This window comes from Strix uralensis, chromosome 1 (assembly GCF_047716275.1).
Source record: "Strix uralensis isolate ZFMK-TIS-50842 chromosome 1, bStrUra1, whole genome shotgun sequence".
Classification (NCBI taxonomy): Eukaryota; Metazoa; Chordata; class Aves; order Strigiformes; family Strigidae; genus Strix; species Strix uralensis.
Genome location: NC_133972.1, coordinates 22,904,087 through 22,917,752, shown reverse-complemented (window position 1 = coordinate 22,917,752; position 13,666 = coordinate 22,904,087).

Sequence of the window (13,666 nt, the reverse complement as noted above, 5' to 3'; positions counted from 1 at the left end):
GGAGCTTTCACCTGCATCCATGGGACTTTCATCTGAATCAAACCCAAAGAGTCAAGCCCAGAGCAATGTGAAACGATACATCTGCACACTAGCTAGTTTTAGATTCCGACTTTAGACACTGAAGTGTCTATTTTCTTTTTCACTGGCAGTGGAACTTGATTGTCTCTTTACTGGGGGTGATTCTAAGCATTTTTATTCATTTGGGTTTATTTTTAAAAACAGTAGGAGGGTCAGCACGAGAGCAGATTAGTCACCATATATAATCCTTCATATACTCAGGGAGGGCATATATATGCATATATACACGTGTATATACATGAGGACTTACTGTGTAGAATAGAAAGTCAAAACAAAAGGGAGAAAAAGGATGGTGAGAAACAAATAATACTGAACAAGTAATACTGGTTTTCTTTCACTATTTGTTGGATTGTATTTCCTGGTGAGTTATCCTGACTTTGTTTATGTACGTGTGTTTGTTGGAAAGCAAGGGATAGCTAGAAACAGAGGTAGTTTCTTGATTTCCTTTTTATGTAATTCAACTATATTACAATGATTTTTTTTCATTCCAGGAACCAGGAAATCTCTTCAGAGAGAGATTCAGTGTTAGAAGCTACTAGGCTTGTATGCTAGTGTTAGACTGGTACATTTTTTGCTGTATATTCAGACCTCAGAATTGATTCTCTCTCCCTCGCATATTTTCTTAGTTACATTTTATAGATGTATTAGAAGCAGAAGTATACAGACAAGTATGTAGTTTTATCATGGACACAGTTTTGCTGTCACAGTTTTTGGTGCCACATTGATTCCCATAATAAAAATATAAAAATGTGGTACAATATAATAATAATTATATATTATGTAAGCATGCTGTTGTTTAATAGGCCATCAGTAATCAAGAACATTTTTGTATGTCAGGAGTTACATGGGTATTTCGGGCAAAATTGCCATACTTGGATAAATGTAAGAGTTGTTATTTATTCAAGGCTTAGTTCACCAGTGATTTCGATGATTAATACAACTGCCCCAGCAGTCCTATTTGTGCAGTGAATATTACTCAATATGAGTAAGGGCTACTGAACCAGGCCCTAAAAAAACCTAATTAAAAACCTTAGTTGGCTGAGTAAGTATTATTCATTGTGACCTCTGTTTGCTGAATAAAAGTATCTGCAGGGCTGACACTGCGTGATCCCAGGGGCTGAACAAAAGCCGTTAACTGAAGTTTTGTATTACTGAAGATCAAATAATCTATTTTAAAGATAGATATTTAGCTATGAGAGTAAGTATTATATTCTTATTCCTCTCTGGTTTTTATACACATAGTTTATAAATCCAAAAACAGGATTTCTCAGTCCAGTGTAGAGCCTCACTAGTTTAGAAATTAACTTCTTTCTGAAGCGAGTTCAAAAATGCCAGTTATTTTTCAAGGAATTTTACTGAATAAATGTATTTTTTTTCAACCTATTTCAGGGAAAGACCTTGATTTTTCAACAGACATTTTTAATGATTCTGGGAAAATGTGTACATATCAAATCCCAAACATATTCAGATTTCAAAACATAAAAAAATCTTTAAAACCAGTAACTGATCTTTAAAAACATTTTTTAAACAAAAATATCAGTTTCCATTTTTCCCCTCAAAAGTAGAACATTTCAATGAAGATCAGAAGTGGGTTTAAGTGTTTCCCCTTGCAAAAGTGATTTTGTGGGGGAAAAAAGTCTCATCTGTGATTGGAAATTGATAACAGCTTGTGACAGATAAGGCACATTTCTTGTCCCATCTTCATAATAATTCTGGTTAACTAAGTTGTCCAAAACAATTGTAAATTTAAAAAAAAAAAAAAAAAGAAGTATCTTAGCCTATTCATTTTGTTTCTATTCTATTATGCCAAGGGAGAAAGCAGCCTGGTATAAAATTTGGGATATTAAAGATGTTTACTGGAAATGACTGGATGGTGTTTAATTAGATTTGTGCCCAGACTAAGTTTCAAAATCCAAACATCTTCCAACTTTTTCTAAAGTTTGGATTCATAACTGAGTGTAGCAGTTTGATCATTTATATGACAATCGGACTCTCTGGATCGGCATGTTGGGAAAGCCAGGATCTAAAACCTTATCTCTCATTTTAGCTTTCTTATTATCTCAACAGGTTAACTATGTCAGAACAAAACTGGAAGATCCCAATATCCTATGAAACACTCTGTGTTTCTGTGTGTTTGACTTGTTCTTAGCTTTCGCAAAAAAAATCTGATTAATGAGACATGAATTTGAGACCAATGCCATTCTGAGGAAGTGAATTCACTGGTAATGTGAAGTTAAATTATATTTTTGTTCCTTGTAAGGTGAGACTTGCTAGAAGCAGTGGGGCCTTACCTTGTTGTTGTCATTCTGGGTGTTGCTAAGCAACATAGAAGTGGTTAAAATGGAGATACAGAAGAAGAGCATGGAGGAATAAAGGAAACAAAAGACATAGAAAAAGAACAAAAGAGAGTAAAGGTGCCAGCACATTCTGCAAAGAAGTTGCAAAGTATCAACTGGGAAAAAAACAGTGGTTAAGATCATAGAGGAAAAAAAAAAAGCTGACACAAGATGAATTAGGAACTTGATTCCATACTTCATATTCAGTCAAATTTTTCAGTGCTTTGCTTGAATAATTGATTGCAGTTTTGGCCTGAAATGGCAAAAGTGATGGCAAAAGAGAATGAGAGCCTGGGAAGAAATGGGAGGCTTGAGAAAAATTAGGAGTGGAACCACCATACTGTAAATAAAAGAAAAGAAATCACTACATATTGCTGGAAATCAAACAATGAAATGGCAAGGCAATCTCTTGCATATACTGTGTACTCTAATTTTGCTTCTGATGTTCTCTGAGGTTGTAAGGAAAACATGTTAAAGGTTGTTTTTATAGAATGGATATGGTTCTTCCATCATATCTTGCTTTGATCCATGTCAAACAGACGTTTCTTGTTGTCCAGCGCAAGAATGTTCATCATAACTGTATTAAAGCTTTTCACCTGAACTGAAGTAATGCTGGTGTGACTGTATTTCCCAGACTGGGCCACTGCTGTTGATAAGACTATGTGCTGGTATGCTGTTTATAGCATTCTGATCTATATTGCCAATACTTTCTATTTTCGTTGTCTCCAAAGCTTCACTGCATTTGTTTTCTGTCATTGAAAAGTAATAATTTTTAAGATTTGTTGTTTCTTACTATCTCCCTTTTCCCTTCTCTCTTTCCACAGCATGTTTTTATTTTGACATTTTCTGTCTGCAGATTTCTCACCTGTCTTTCCCACAAGTATGTCTTTTATTATCGAGCTATAAAAAAATACTCCAGGAATACTGCTGTCAGTTTCTTTTGCTTTTCCACTCTGCTTCCCACCCATTCAGACCATACCTCTCATGCCTTTGGTCTGTGACATCTACAAGACAAAGATGAACAGGAAACCTTGTGTTGAGGGCAAAACACAAGTGCAAAGTTGGTCTCTCCCACCTGTCCTGTGGTCACAGGACTTCTACACTTCTGCCCCAGACACTGAGCAGGGGCCCGAAGTTACTGTGTCTTCTTCTAGTAAATGAGAAGCGGACCCATTTGAAGAGCTTCCTTCCTCCTTAATTCCTCAAAATCCTGTCTCTGAATAATCCTCTACTCATGCACCTGCCCAAAACCCTATCTCGTGAATCGTGGGAGCCCTCACATTTCACCTTTCCCACGTATCCTCAATTGAAATGTCAGGATGTGTCTCACCCCGCCTTCTCCTCTAACCGAAGGTAGTTCTCTCTCACCTTGGGGAAGTTCTGCACATCCAGAGGAGCAGTGATCTCACTTAGGAATGGATCAGCATTTAAAGTTGAACTCAGCTCAAGTATGCAACTACAGAGTCAAAACCATTGCTTTTCAATTAAATCTTGGATTCTGCAGAAATTGAAGGCCCTTGCCTGGATGATGGCACATGGAAAAGTTGTACGAGCAGAGGCCCTGACAGATTTTTCAAGTGCTGGTCTAGTTGCATTCTGGCTTTACTAGTAAATGGCTGAGTCGCCAGGCCAACTCACTACAGCCCTGCTTCTATAAGATGATAAATATGTACAGCTCACGCTGGAGTTTGTGAGGCTCAGGCCTTCTGAAAACATCATGTCCGGGTGTATCTCTCTAGCTGTGGAGGAATTAATATTTACTCTTCTCATACTGGTATTGAAGGGATTATGCGCTAAATCCCATATGGCATTTTGAGCATGTGAAGCACAATAAAAATGCAAAACATGAACATGATTTTATTCCTTCTCTGTTCTTGTTTTGCACTTAAGGGCATGGTTTGAGCCTCATCTTGTTAAATTAAGGTATTCCGCACAATTTTGTCCACAATTTAGCCAGGCAATAGCTGTACTCTGGAAATGCTTTTCCCATTGAAAGGTGCTGCTGTGAGCTGATATATTAAAAACAAATCATTACTAAGTGATGAATGTTACTGGAAGAGATTCTCATTAATCCAAAAGTATATGAAAGAATCCCCCAAGGTGTAAGAAGTATTTTCTAGGAGGGGAATATATGAAAAAATTGTTGTGGAGGTAGCTGGTGGAGATTTAATCATGGGGCTATTTCATTTATTTTCTTGCACTGTGTGTTTCATCACATTTTCTCTGGGGAATGTGAGCTGTGCCTAATTATGCCAGCAATGTAGTTGCTCCTAAATGGAAAAACTGGAAACTACTTTCTTCAGGCAATACTTACTATGAATTCTCAAGATTTTTTCCTTTCCTCAAAGACATGTAAAGCACTTAATGATGCAGGGTCACATTGTTTTCTTAACCCAGAGAAACCCACTTTTGGGGCATGAGGTTTACATGCAACATCCCATCCCTTCCCCAAAATGGCATTTCCCATGGCATCCCAATCCCCACTATCAATTTGTAGGATCATTTAGAGGCTAGGAACACGAAGACAGATGTCTTATGCCTCTGTGCTCTACCCCAGCCGCACATGACCTTTCCCTCTGTCCTGGAAGCACAGTTATGGTGGATATTACTGTGAATAAATTTACAGCAGGCCCACACAAGCAGCAGTTTCTCACAAAAAATAATACGGATGTACTGGTAGCAGTTTCTGGAGAGGACCACTGCCAGAAGACCTCTGCTTCCTCTTGCCCTCAGTTGACTGCAGTCCATGCCCGTGGAGTGCTCCACAGCTATGACTTCCTTATAGGTCCATGTGGGGCAGCTGAAGAAACACATTCACAATTTAGGAAATGAATGAGGCTTTAGCCTGAAAGCCATTTCGAGCAGAAGAGATCGTTAACTGAGCTATTCAGGAGTGTCTGTGCGCTATATGAGCCATGTACTGGTGTTTTTAATGTACACTCAGTTTTGCAGGCCTTTTTTGGTTTGCTTTATTATTTTTTTCAGAGTTTGACTAGGAATAGTTGTAGATATTACCTGGGAATGCTTCTTTGCCCTGCATATAAAATGTAATTCCATAGGCTTTGCTTTAGCTACCCTGATGTGAGAGTGGATTGCCCATGACAAAACTCATCCTCTAAAATGTCACTTACTTATCTTCAGTTCTGAGACAGAGACTCATATCCTCTCCCCATGATAATGCCATCGTAACACTTACAGGCACCAGCCCATGCTGGGTTAAGACAGAAGAAGACAACTCTTATTTTTCTCCTACAACTGGCATATTTCATGCCTGTGACAATTTTGAGTTCCCCGAATTCAGCTAGTGAGATTGATAATGGTGCTGCCCAATGCTAACTGAAGTGTCGTGGGTGGAATGGGTCAGAGAGATTTACTCTCCTCCCACACACAAAGTACAGAAAGCAAAACAACATTGGCTAATCTGTTTTCCTACATGTGCAGAGCACAGTGAAGCAGAAATCAGTGGCTTTACCTGTGTAAGAAAAACAAACCCCCTGAAGCACAGATGCTGAATGATCCAGTTCTTCAAAAACAAAACCAAGAACTGTTTTCTGTGCATGTAACCTCTGCTGATTGCCATGAGAACAGCCCCAGCATAACTGTGATTGGAAGGTCTTTTACCATAGTGACAGGAATAGGATCACTTTCTGAAAATTTCCTAATTAATTTCATCAAATTACGTGTGATTCAGCTGATAACTGCACTATCTTTAGAATCTGCATGGCTATGAACTTGTCTCTATTGCTGTCTTTCTTCTGTTACATATAAAAAGATAGTGAGAAACCTATGATGATGAATAATGTTAATGATGTTTCTGACCAAAAAACTGCTTAAAATCCCAGTTAAATCCCTCTAACAATGATATTCAGAGAGCTCATAAGATGGAAAACATCAAAGAGTTAATGCATTTCTGTAATATATTTAAAATATCAGAATCCTCAGTGTTGAGGACTACAGGTTGACTGTAGCAACACAGCAAGTTCCCAAGCATGTGTTGTCTGCTATTACTTGGCAAATAATAGTTATGCTTAGCTATTTCCTACTATCTTCCAATCCCACATTCATGGTAAAACCAATTACTCATGACAATGCACATAAAATATTTTCAAACTACTACTCTGAGTTCCTCAAAGATATAAGCATACTTCATCTACCTATAAATCTGTCTTGAGAATTAGGATTTAAAAGGTCCAGAATGTTCTTTTACTTTGACCATCTTAATTTTCTTGCCTTTATTTCCTACAGCTGCCATACTGTCTGGTTTTGCTCAGCATGTTTATAGTTTTGGTTATTTAGGAAGCAATGTAATATGTGAGTAATTCAGCAAAAACTTGCTACAGGCAATACTAATCCTTCTAGGCTTGGAGCTAGCACAGGAACAGAGGGTGCTGGAGGTTTCCTTACGCTGCCTGCTCTAAAATGTGGAGTGTGACTTCAGAAAAGGATGAAATCAATGTTCACTGCAATGATTTTAAGAAATTGATCTTTATTCATCAGTTCAAAGCACTGAACAGTCTGGATAAAGTGTGAGGAAAGGAAGATGTATCAGCTCCTCTATTTTTAATTTAAACTTTGACAGTTGCTAAAATTTGATGAAGTTAATAAATAAATGTGTTGAGGAGTGTAAGTTTCTACATTACTGTAGTATTGTTAGAATTTGATGAATTTAATAAATAAATGTGTTGAGGGGTATAAGTTTCTACATTACTGTAGGATTTTGAGTTACTTCAGAGAACTGAAACTTAGGGGTTTGAGTTACTTCAGAGCAAGTATAGAAAATATATATATAGTGAAAGAATAGATCCCATGAAGAGCTTTACTGATGGAAAGTACCGCACAGTACCAGCAGTGCAGCTTTCCATAAGTACCACATATTGACCCACTCCACAGCACTGCAGTACGTGCCAGTTAACCATGCTAAGCTGAAACAGCTGAGCCTTCTCCTGGGGTTCTGAGAGAGGGCAGGCCAAGGGCTGAGGGCAACAGTCACTATCACCGCTGCAAGGTAACCTCTGTGCCACTTCGGAGTCAGAACTCTACAGCCATGGGCACATATCCATGAGCTGTGGGCACATACGTGTCCATGAAGCAAATAGCTGGGGCATGTCTGAGAAGCTGCTTTCCTCTTGTGGCTGCTTGGTGAGAGTTACCACATTGTGCTCATGTGGCTGTCGGTGTGAGCCCTGCTTCAGAAAAAGCAGCAAAATCGCCATGTGTTTGGGCTGGTCTAAAGAGGCACTTAGAGCTGCTCTGACTAACTCCATGTGCTCAGTCATGCTTTCTTGACTTTTGCTCTTCTCCAGACTGCCCAGGGAGTGCCTTGGGTGTTTAACAAATATTAATCAGTAAAGCAAAGTCTTCAGTTTGTTAGCTCCTTGAGGCAGACAGAATTTTTAAAAAGCGTTTCGATCGAGTAAGATTTTCTGCAGTTGTTTGCACCTTAAGGTGCTGTGCAAATGGAATCCAAATGTCATGGCTGAAGGGCATTTGTGTTGACATTGCCTGTTCCAGTACTCTGGGCTTCTTGCATTTTCAAGGTTTCACACTTCCTTCCCTAAGCTATTTGTCCCCATTGGAGGTTTGGCTTCTAGACCCCACCACAACTTTGATCATCTCCTCATTTCTCTGACCCACATATCAGAATACTCCATGCACAATGGTTTTGAATAAGAGTATATTCTTGTCATGTGTTTCATTGCATATCCTGAATCTTCTTTTCTCCAAGCTCCTGTCAGGAGATGAAGGCAAGATAAACCAACCTCCACTGTAGTTCTCACAGAGGAATCCATTCCTGGCTCCAACACTGTTACGTAAGCGTTACTTGTGCCCAAAGGTCTGAGCGATTAGCACTAACATGACTGGTATTTTAATTCAGCAGTGTGTTCAGTTATAGTCTTTGTGCATGGATATTTATGCTTCATGTCATTAATAACCAGAAATTGTGTCTAATAAGGTTATGCTTATGTGTACATTATATGGAAAATAGCATTTTAAAAAAAAGCCATGCCTTGTTTAAAGGTCAAAATTGTAATCAGATTATCTTCTGCATATTAAGAAATGCAAAAAAATAATGTAAAAATGTATGAGATGGATAGTAAAAACGTGTTTAAATAATAATTGGAGGCAGTATTAATGAAAACTGGGCCTTTGTGATGAACACACAGTATCTGAATGGTAACATGATTCTCACGGAATTGACCATGACCATGTGAGGGTGTGGGCAGCAGATGACTACTAAAGACTTTGCAAATGCTAACATGAGTATCTCTTTGTACAAACTTCAGCAGGCCCATTCTGACGTGCTGCAGGCACAAGTCAACACCTAAGGCTGTGGCCCAGCAGCATACCCAGCACGGGGCATCATCATCATGCTTGCTCACAGAAACCCCACTGAGTTCTCAACTCTGCTGCACCCTTCCAACTCACCACAGTGCAACATAACCGGCGTGGTGCGGTTGCTGCACTGCTCTGCTGGAGGTCTCTGACTGGCTCACCATTCCTCCAAAGACTTTTGACCAGCCAAAATGTCAGGGGCTTTCTGAGCCCAACCTGTGGGTCCCAGGCAGTCGACCTGCAGTTGGTCTCCAGCCCCTAGACTGTCCTTGGGGGGCTACTGGAATGCCCTGACTTTGCTTGGCCTGACTCTGGGCTGCCATTATGCTCCAGATTCTTGCTGCTGATTGTTGGTCCAGTCTCCCGCTTTTTGGCTCTGTGTGCTGCTTCTGCCTCTGAACCCCTTAGCTTTGACCTGCTTCTCTGTTCCTGACCACTTCACCTGATCCGGCTTGATCTCTGACTGCATCCTTCACTACTGGCTTCCTGGCCGTACCGTGTACCTGACCTGACTCTTGGGACTCAAGTTTTTCAGATGGGAGACTTGGAAGATGGAAGGACTTGTTCCTTTAGTGCAGATAGCTTTTCTCTTCACCTCATCATGACTCATGATTCATTTTGGATGTAAGTAATTCAGAAAGTTAAAAGGAGCAAACAAAAAGTTTAGGTAGCCACTGCGACTAAAATGAGTGATTTCTCTAAAGTACATCAGAGAAGAATCAGACCAAATACAACCTTCACTCTCAGAGAAAATAGACACTTAGAGACATACAGGTATTCACAGGACACATCTATATTTGTTCTACAGAATTAGGGATTTGCTTTAACAGCAGTGTGATTTATGATGTAATCACACTGTCTAATAATGCTATTGAATACTGGCCTGTGCAATGAGCAGAAGTGACTCACTGGCAAGTTAAATAGCAGAAAGAGAATTAAAATGTGCATTCACCAGCTGTCCCATTAATGCACAGGGGCATAAAGCACCATTAACATCTCAGTATATACAGACTAAACAGTCTTACCCAAATCAGTTTTATTACCTCAGTATGTGTGTGCTTTAGCCTGCAAACCAAGTCCCGGTGACGGCTCTTCCCCCATGGGAGCAGAGCTGTGTCCTGCTGTGCTCTGCGGACTGCTTCCCGCTCCGCACAGCCGGGCTGCCCGTGGCAGCACCCCACGTGTGGCTGTGCTGGGTGCCACCCACCCCACAGCCCTTGCGTACCTATCCACGATCACCAACAGCATCCCGTTTCCAAGGCAGCAAGAACAGTTATGCCAATAAGCCAGTGTCCACAAAGCATCACCTATTTGTCTTTAAAGACCAGCTTTTTAACTGTTTATAGCTAGTTAGGAAATGATAGATTTTGTAAGTGTGTTACAGTGCTGTTAGCCTACTAGGGAAGATGTTAAAAGTGGCGATAAATCACTTGTTATGAAGTCTCTTAGCCTCTAGAACAATCTGCACCAAACGTTTATTTCTTTAATGAAATGTCCTTTCTTCTCTAGTTGACTCTTTGTAACATAGCAAGAATCAGATTCCCTGCATGATCAATAAATAATAAGGAATTGATTCCCTTGTAACCACTCTGGCCCTAATGCTTCAACCCCAGTGGTTTCAGCATCATTTCTCCTGATTTACACTGGGGAAGATGAGGTCAGGACCTTTTTTCCTCTGACAAGTAAGAGAAAGCTCTTCCAAAGGTAAAACAAAGTGCCCTGGCTCTCCCTAGCAATTGCTGAGAAGCTGGGGGACAAACTGGCCTGGCAGACTGGACCTAAGCAGCCTGGGACTGGCCATGAAATCCAGAGGAGAGGAATCTGGTGGGGCTCCTGCAGCCAGCTATCCGTTATCCTCCCACCGCAGGAGATGACCGACAATGAAATCTCCATCCACAGGCTGAAGAAGGACTAGTGACAGTGTGAAATTACTCTGAGGTGCAGACAAACCAAGTGACTCCCCATGGCTGAGCTATAAATTAGTCTCTGCAGCCCGCCAGCATAAACTGCCTGCTGATAGCTTATTTATAAGTCAGCCGTGGAGCGGGGTTAATATTTACCTACATGTCTCAGACGGGTGGCATTCTGAAGATGGAAAGTGTTACAGAAGCGCTAGAGTAAGTCATCATTAAGCCTTTACACTGGCATATTTACTCACCCCTAATAGCTTACAGAGGTGCAGAAATACAATTAAACTAGAAGATATCTATAGCTGCTTGCCTCCTGATAACACCTCATCTTCTCATGTATTGATTTAATGCCTGTGCTGGTGGTGTAACATATGTTTACCATGTTTTACAAGTACCAGTGTGCTGACCTGAGTTCTCTGTACTGACCCTGCCTGTTTCTTTGTTCCTTTGGTTGGTATTTATTTATTGTATCTGATAAAATATATAGAAGCTTGCCAGAGTCTCAAAGGCAGGGTGGCTTATCCGTGGCTCAACATTCAGAGTGTTTCTGTAAGTAAAATCTGTGTGGGATTGGACTTTCTGAGCAGTAAAAGTACCCTCCATTACACTTCATCAAGAGATCATTAAAACCAACCTTTAGCCCTTTTAAGTTCTGTGGTTTAGAACAGAGATGGGCAAAGGACAGACTCTGTGTGTGTGTGTGTGTAACATAAAAACGAAAAAGAGCATCTCTGGTACAGAACTCAATCTGCTGAAGGGAAGGTATTATTTTGAGCAATGCAGTCATTTAATTTATTACCCTCTGACAACCTAAGCTATAATTTTGCTTCGATTATATAAAACCTGGTCATCACACACTAATTCTCCACATCTCCAAAACCATGATGCTGCACAGACATCTGTGCCACACTGTCAGCTTGGACTGCAAGAGAAAACCTGTCCTTCACCAAGGTGGTGTTCCCTTTTCCTTTCTTGCCCTTGTCCTCCTGAAAGGATTCACAGGAAGCATGACCCAGAACCAATTCCCAGCACATGACAGCAGGAAACAGGGACATTTATATTCTGTATAAACATGCAGTCTTTCTAACATGGCCATTAGCACTCACAGTGATGTGCTACCACTGCTAAATACAGGCTTGCGGTCACAGCACTAATTGCCTGTAGCAGTTCAGCCTGCTCCTGGGTCTGCTCTGTATCTCGGCAAACTTAGCGTAAGCGGGGTTAGCAGCCCCTGGCACCCCGTCCCACGTACACGGCGCGTTCACAAACTTGAATGTTTAGGGCTGTGAGAACATGGTTTCTGGAAGCACTGGGTGCAAGAAACATGTTCGCCTTGCTGTGGATGAAAATCATGAGGTATTGTGAAAGCACTACTTTAGATGTCTAGGGTGAGATGATCTGTGCTCTGCAAGTGACTATTTCTTTCCGCTGTTATGGATGAAGCCTAGATGGGGTATTTACACGGTAGATGTCTACATTGGCTTAGATCAATCCCACCCCTAAAACCAAATCTAAATTTCACTATGTGTAAGTTAAAAGCATTATTCCTTGTCCCTCTCACCACACACCCTGCCCCAAACCAAATAGTCCCTTCCTGATTATAGCTACCCTTGAAGTATTCAAAGACCTTTCCTACATCACTCCTCCATGCTCTCTTTGGCTAAACAACCACACATCCTTGCAGGTCTCATTTTCTAGACTTTCAAATTTGTGTCATCAGGGATCTTTTCAGCAGGCCGGCCTTCCCGAGGCGGTCCATTCTTGGGCATAGCATACCTACACAACTTGCATTTAGCAGACCTCTGCTTCTGTGGTCTTCCTGCAGGGCTGCGCTCACCCTGGTACAACATGATCTTGCCACTGTTCCTACCTACTCCTACTTTTGGAGTGCCCGAGCAAATCTCCCAGTCTTGACTGCCAAAGGCCTCCTCTCTCTTCATGCTATTTAATATAATTCTATGAAGACTAGAATAGGAATAGACTATAACAGAAATTATATTCTATGAAGAATAAATTGCCTGCTATAAATGCCAGATGGAATTCAGAAGCATGCTCCATGGAAATATATCTTTTGACTATGAGAGTAGGTTCATCATCAAACCTCTAACGATGCAGAATGTTCTGTTTTCTCAGCATCTAACAACAGTGAAGAACTCCATCTTGAAAGTCCAAATCATATCTTTTCTGTTCTAAAATAGCCTGCAGCAAAGCAATAGAAAATAATTGATTTGGTAGGTCCAGTTTCATGCTATACTCAATTCCAGCATTTCCCAAAGGGTCTCCAACTAATAGTATCTTAAATTTATGCTGACTACGTAAAAAGGAATGAGCCGGGAACAATGGATGTTCTATCTGAGTGAAGTCAGGCAAACATCTAATTACTGGAGTGTGGATTTTCAGATAGCTGTTGTTTGACCCATGAAGACACTGAAAAGTCATCCCCTCCTCTAACAGACTTCACTGGTAGAGGCAGGAGCCTTGACTGAACCTTGGAAATAGCACATATAACACCTTTGTTAAACTAGTTTCCATGGTAACAATTTCATGTCATTGTACATCATTAAAGACTATAAGAATTAACGAACTGTTCAGTTAGCTTGTCTTTAGGGTTTTATTGACCTCCCTTTCTGAATAACTGTTCTCCTGGGACATAAGACTCAGGGCAAAACAAGGGATGCAGGAGGTGTACTGCTTTGCTGTTGCGTTATTAGCAACCCTTTCCTTTGATTTTTCAACTTGGGATTTCAGAACGAACTCTGTAAATATGAGTAGGCATGGAAACGTGGCACAGATATTTCTGTCTCTAACACAAAAATAAGGCAACTAAAGATGACTGCAGTCAAGTGGCTTGTCCAGAGGCGAAAAAAAGGGAAGCATAAGGAAGCTGCATGAGAAATTACTCCCCCATTTAGCATCCTTGCCAGAATGCTATTGTTCCGCTTCATGTTTAAAGCTGGATAAAACCATTGTCAGGATCCTTTGGCACCTGCCCCTCTGGCACAGCAGAAA